The following is a 7,511-nucleotide window of genomic DNA, read 5'->3' as shown; positions in this document are numbered from 1 at the left end:
CTCTCCAGCGAGACTCATCCATTCTCTGTCTGACTGAATGGGCTCCTCTGTCTCTCTGGTTTTCTGCTGGTCTAGATGTTCTCAGATGTTCTCCCTTCTTTCTGATGTCTTTCTGTGGAGCACTCTTCTCCTCAGGAGGGGCTTGCAGACTCTTCTGCAGATGTTCTCGTGTCCAATGATTTCTCTGTCCCCTCCTCTGCTGATGAGGAACAGTTTCCGGTGCTCTTCCACAGGTTCCTACGTTCTCAGACTGTGTTCTAGTCTTTCCATATCCTGGTTGATGTCTCTGGTCTACAGCTCCCACTCGGATGCCTCTGTCTGATGTTCTTCTGCTGTTCTCCTCTTCATGTCCTTCATTTTGTCTCTCTTCTTTGTCCTTTTTATAGTTTATTGTTCGACCCTTGCCGCGTGTTCCTCTCCTGGTGTTCTTCTGAAGTTGGTCTGTTTTGGTCTCATTCACAGGAGCGTCTTTCTTCAGGTCTTCTATTTCAGCTGGTAGAAAAAAATCAGAGACATCAGCAACAAAGCTCATCTCCAATAATCTAACCTGGAACAAAGACTTTCTGACTAATATTTAAAGGATGGAAGTTGTTAACATGTTTGTTTAATTACAAACACAGACACCCGTATCAGATCAGTGCCATCTGGACATTTTACTCACCAGACTGGTTGATGTTTCTTTCAGTCTCATCCACGATATCAGCCCAGCTTTTAATGGGTTCAGGATCAGCCGTCATTTCCACGTCTTTTCCTGCAATAAAACGGATTTTCCAGTAAAAAAGAGATTTGATTATTTCAGTTTTTGAAGGTTCTTGTGACATTTGAAGATGGTCTTTTGGTTTCTTAGCCAGAGTTTAACTGCTCCATTCTTAATAAATTATGGTTTCTATTACTCACCAAGAGCCTGTTGCACAGTAGTCTCTGTCTCATCCAGCTGAACGTCCATCAGTTTAAGGTCATTAGCCTCGACTTCTTCATCAGCCTCCTTGTGAATCTCATTTCCTGCTTCAGATGTTGAAAGAATTAGCAGCTGTACAGCTTCTTATGTCCTCAATATATGCTTTTCTTTTACTCACCAAGACTGTGGTCAACTGATCTCTGGACATCATTCAGCAGATCTGCCATCAGACTTTCAATGGTCTTCCAATCTGCTTCTTCATCAGATGTCTTTTCCACATCTTTTCATGCAGGAGACAGAATCACTCATTAAATCCTGATGTAAGTCAGATATTTGGTATTATGTATGCAATATTATGTATTATTAGTTGGTGAAAGCTGAAGATGGTGGTTGGAGGAGGAGGAGCTGATATTGTTATATTAAATCCTGTTTTACCTTTTTAACAGTTTAACTGTGATTTTCTTCATCATATCTAGTGTTTATTTGCTCTACTCACCCAGACGATGGTCATTAGATGGGTCAGTTTCATCCAGGTGAGTCTGCATGTTGAGTCCAGAAGCTTCAGCCTCAGTATCTGCAGAGCTCATCACTTCACATCCTGATTCAAAGAAACAGGAATAGAATTTTCTATAAATTCTTGATTAAACATCCCCAAAAGCTAATATTACTGCTCTATAATATAATAGTGATGGTAAAGTGAAGGAATCAGTGAATGAGCTGATGCCTTTCTTTAGCGCTGGAGGACTGTAATACTACAAGTGTCTTGAATGTCATGTGAATAGTTTTATTAAGCATTTATTATTCAGTATACTTTTATAAATCAATATATTTTTTTAAATCAGTGTCATTTTGTGTTTATTATGTATTATTAATTTCTATTTCTTACCCAGCGATTCCGCCTCGATCCTGTCGACGAAAAGGAGCATCAGCTGTTTAACGGCTTCAACCTCAGCGTCAGTGAGGGTCGCCTCAAACATCTCGTCTCCTGCTTTAACATAAATAAATATCACAATAATTAAAATACCATAACCAATAACCATATAAACAGCTTTATTTTAGATGTATGAACAAATATCTTGTTATAATAATAATAATAATAATAATAATAATAATAATTATTATTATTATTATTATTATTATTATTATTATTATTATCATCATTGATTAATATTTTTATCTTGTTATGGTTTTCGTTCTTACCCAGATTGTCGGTCTCTGTGTCCTGAAGGTCAGTGTCCATTTGTTCTTTTATCCCCTCAGCTTCACCGTCTGTGTCCGTCACCTGAAGGATCTCCTCTTCTACTGTAACATGAATTAAATATCCACAATTACAGAAATGAAGAGCCGAGCGTTTCCCCAGTATAATCTCACCTGGAGCTCAGAGTTTACAGATTCAGAGAGTTCAGTGTTTCTGCTGTAGTGCTGGTCCTCAGTCGCTGATCTGTATATCTTTGATCTGACTCTCTCAGTGGTTCAGCACTCAGGACTCTAAAGTTTGTTATGTGTGTTGGATGTTTAGTACCTTCAGTCAGAGGTTCAACATCCACCTTCATGTCATGTTTTCTTGTTTTATCATGAAATAGTTTCAGCTTTTGCTCTTACAAAAAAGAGAAAAATGTCATTTTTACATTTTAAGAGTTCAACTGTGATTTTCTTCATGATATCTAGTGTTAATCTGCACTACTCACCCAGAGGACGGTCATCAGGTGTGTCCACTTCATCCAAATAAGCCTGCATGGTGAGTGTCGGGGCTTCAGGCTCAGTGCCTGTAACATCCATCACTTCACATCCTAATTCAAAGAAAAAGTGAGACAGTTTTCTCTGAATTCTTGATGAAACGTCACCAACAGTTAGTATTACTTCTCAATAGTGATGGTAAAGTGAAGGAATCTGTGAATGCCTTTCTATAATAGACGTGTCTTGAACTTCATGTTAATAGTTTTATTAAGCATTTATTATTCAGTATATCATTTTGTGTTTATTATGTATTATTAATTTCTATTTCTTACCCATCGATTCGGCCTCGATCCTGTCGACGAAGAGGAGCATCAGCTGTTTAACGGCTTCAACCTCAGCATCAGTGAGGGTCGCCTCAAACATCTCGTCTCCTGCTTTAACATCAATAAATATCACAACAATCGAGATCAATAACCATGTGAACAGCTTTATTTTAGAAGTATGAACAAATATATTGCAGTATATCTTTATGAATTAATATTTTTACAGTGAGATCTCTGTGATTGGTAGCTTGTTATGGTCATTTCTAACCCAGATTTTCAGTCTCTGAGTCCTGAAGGTCAGTGTCCATTCAGTCTTTAATGACCTCTGCTTATTAGTTTTCTTAGTGAGTCCTGCTTTTATATTAATTGAATTTCAGCAGTTCTTCTGCTGTTTTATCATCACACCATCAGCTCAGTTCCTGAACTTACCCAGATGTTTCTCCACCATTTCCTCAGTCTCATCCAGATGAATGTCCATCAGCTCCTGGATGGCCTCGGCCTCGACTTCAGCAGCCGTCATGTTCAGCTTCTCACTCTCTGTTTTCACAGGAATAGATACTGTCAGATCTCCAGCTTTGACATTTTCATGATATCAGTTATTAATGACTATTAATGACTTAATGATTTTCCATTTTCAAGGGTTGTTTTATGAAATATATTGATAGTAGTTGTGGAACTTTAGTGATATTGATAATTGCATGTTTATGTGGATGTTTGGTGGTCAGTGCTGGACTAATTCATCTCAGCATTATTATCAGTGGTTTTTATTCCTGTTATTAGTTCTGTTTTCTATTTTGGCAGATATTAATGTCCATTTCTTACCCAGAGGTTGGATGTTAGCTGTGTCTTTCTCATCCAGGTCAGTGGACATTAGTGGTTTTATGGCTTCGGCCTCGGCTTCAGCCTCAGTCTGATCCAGTGAATATTCCGTTAAATCCCTGCTGGATTCAGGAATGTCTTCGCTGGTTTTCAGGTCCTCATGTAGAGGAGCTCCCGTCTTCTCCATCATCACAGAGGAAATAGTCTCCAAGCTGAGAGACACCAGACCTGCTGGGACGTGTGGAGCATGGCTCTCCTCCTCTCCCGCTGCTGGCTGTTGTCTTGCTTGGCTTTCCTCTGCTCTTTGTACTTCCTTTATCTTTTCTTTTCTCTGTTGTCCCTTCGTTTTTCTTGTTCTCCACTTTTTCTTCTTCTTGTTTTTGCCACCGTCTTTCTTCACTTCATCTCCATTCGCCTTATTCTCTGTGTCCGAGTCGGACTGTTGGCCTCCGCAACACCAGAACAAGAGGCAGCTCATTGTGCTGCTGGTCTTCTCTGGCGCCTCAACACAGAATGATCTGAAGTGGCAGTTTGTGTGGAATTTATCTGCATCATAGACATTATGACATCACAGTGTTATGATGTCATAAAGAGAACATTCAACTCTGTAGGTGCTGCAGTTAAATAAATGTGAATAAATGTAAAAATGGCGTTTGTGTGTTAAATTCTAGAGTTTTTTCTCAACATCTTAACATTCAAAGCTTATTACATACTAAGGCTTATTATTCAGTGACTTTAGGGACTTCAATGCACACTAATGGGGCTTTTTTTAGGTTATACTAGTCTGTAATGAATACAAAAACTCTCACATTATAAATTTCCTTGAGAAAAAAGAATTTCAAATCAGCCCATATAACCATGCACAATTTCAAAGCTGTGCACCAGTTAATGTTTAAATTTATGAATTGTTAAAGTTTGGCCTGTTAGGATCTAAATGTACAGACTTTACCTGCTTATAGAATGAATGAGCTTTTAACTATAAAAATGTAGCACCTAATAAGGAAAACATTCAACCTAATAGAGCAAAGAAATATATTCCCTAAAACACTAATTATTGCCCTGTTTTGAAAATTTCCATTTTGCATGAATACATTTTTATATTTTTTTATCAAAATCCATAATGTCACTGGACAAAGCCTCTGTGAGTTAAATGAGACATACAGTAAAGCAGTGCTTACAGTTTTAGGCAAAGTAGTCGGGTGCTGCAAAAATAAGAACATACTGGAGGATGAATGAACAGCCTGCTGTTAATGTGGTTGAGGATGATTATAGTTTTGCAGTGTGTTCATCCACATTATGCTTTAAAAATAAAAAGCAGTAAAATCGTATCTGACTACTTTTATATCTTACCTTGGTTTATACTTTATTTGTTGCTCCCTGATGCAGACAGGCTGTCGGAAGAAAACTTATCTCCATTTTTGTTGTTTTTCAGTTGTTGACATATTTTTGAAAATGCCTGTTACCCTTTACATTGATTAGAAATTTCATGATGAATGGACCAATGGAAATGATCCAAAATTACTTGGAAAGAAGTCTGATTCCATTGACTTACATTAAAAGAAAAGTAGTTTTTTTCTTCTCCTGTAAAGTTATCATTCTGGTTACACTGACAACAGCGATAAGTTATTTGAAACAAGTGAGGATCTGATTTAGATGCATTTTTTCAATAAATCATACATTATTTTTTTTTATCCTGGCATGATGTAAAGCCCGAGCCACATAGTATACGTTGCATTCATTGTTTGGTGATGCTATATAGTTCTAGATAGTGCTAGGAAAATATATATATATATATATATATATATATATATATATATATATATATATATATATATATATATATATATATATATATATGCATATAAATTGATCATTAACTCATTTTTTCTTTGCAAAAGTGGAATCTACACAACCAGAAAGAGAGCATGAGACACCTTCAAGTTCAGGGAGAGCTCCTGGTACAGTGGTACATACATTATTTTTACCTAATGATTACTTACTTTAATTGCTTACTTTCTAAGGTAGGAAAGTCTCTTAGCTTGGCAAAGTAATGAATGTCATAGATTATAGATTAAGTAATTAATGCACCTTTATCTTGCATGTAAAGCAATAAGATCACCATGCTGTTAGTAACTTGCATATATGTACAGAAATGTGTATAAAGCATAGTAACCTGTGTTCTCAGCCTGTTAAAAGTTGGGTTCTTAGAGAGCTTTAAAACTTCATATACCCAAGTATTTTAAGTACTGTGTGATCAAAGCATTACTTACACCATGAATTATGTGTATCAAAAATCTGCAACAGTTTAGGTGACTGAGCTGGTAATTTAGGAGTGGGCAGTTATGGAGGGTATTTTTTATCTAAAACATGCACATAAAAACCCATACTAAACACCTATTCATGCAGATACAGTAGCTGTGAGTATGTGTGAGTCCTGAGTCCTGCCATGATTACCTGCCTGAACAACTGTCCCAGTCCGACCCTGGCTATGCCTGACATGGGTGTAATCAAGGAGTCTCGCAGTGACTGGTGTAGTCCTATGGCGCTTGTCCCGAAGCCCAACAGGACTGTTCCATTCTGTGTGGACTGTAAAGTCAATTCGGTGTCTAAATTCAGTGCCTACCCAGTGCCACGTATTGATGGGATGCTCGTTCGGTTAGGAGCTGCTCGTTTTTACCCAACACTGGATTTAACCAAGGGATAGTGTCAGATCCCATTGACTCCAGTATCCTGGGAAAAAACAGCTTTCTCCACACCATTTGAATTACACCAATTTGTCATACTCCCATTTGGATTGTTTGGAGCCCTGGCTATATTTCATGAACGGAATTCTCTCACTTACTTGGACGACATAATTATCTATAGCAACGATTGGCAACATTTGAAGGTCGTCCTCAAGTCACTGAGATGGTCTGGACAGGCTGAAATTATGCGATTGGATGGTAAGAGGTAGAGTATCTGGGCCTCCACTTGGGTCATGGACAGGTGCGTGCCCAAATAGATAAGACTGCAGCAATTGTGGCCTGCGCGAGATCCAAGACCAAATAGGAGGTGAGACACTTACTATTATCTTAGGTTTGGACCTAATTATTTGGATGTCACCAGTCCACTGACTGATCTCACTAAAAAGGGAGCACCAGAACCAGGACCAGAGGATGGAGCCAACAGGCTTTTAACCAGATTAAAGCAGTCCTCTATGCCGGACGACTGCTCGGCCTGAGTGGGCCGGTGGGCGTATGTAAAGTGGGGGGTGTGGTCGAGAGTTTCTTGCAGGATAAAGAGCTAGTCACATTGAACCGGCAGGCTGAGTAGCTGATGATGTTCACCTGTGTGTTGTTTCTGCCAGGCTTTTTATAGCCATGTATTTTCTCGGTAGGCTGGCAGAGACCAGAGGGAGACACTGAGCGAGCTGAGCAGAATCAAGGCTGAAAAGCCACTGAAGCAGTTTTTGTTTAGTTGTACGAGCTGAAAAGCTTAAGCGTTTGTGTTGTGGAATAAAAAGAAAGCTCTGTGTCTCTATAACCTGTTCCCAGTGTCCTCATTCATCCCAGCAGATCAAAATGTTTTTAACCATTAGAGGCTTTAAGCAAAAAACATATTTTGCATTACAAATATAAAATAAAAACACTAAGAAATGAAAATTTAGATGCAATTAAGTTTCATTTATTTTCATTACATGCTGTGGAAACGATAATGAAACATCAAATGAAGTCTTGATCAAAGTTACACATAAAAGGTTGATGTATTAGTTAGCATAGACACATTTTATAATATTTAATTACACCTCTGTAAAC

The sequence above is a fragment of the Colossoma macropomum genome, unplaced genomic scaffold (genome assembly GCF_904425465.1).
Source record: "Colossoma macropomum unplaced genomic scaffold, Colossoma_macropomum, whole genome shotgun sequence".
NCBI classification, from domain to species: domain Eukaryota; kingdom Metazoa; phylum Chordata; class Actinopteri; order Characiformes; family Serrasalmidae; genus Colossoma; species Colossoma macropomum.
This window is presented reverse-complemented; position numbering follows the sequence as displayed.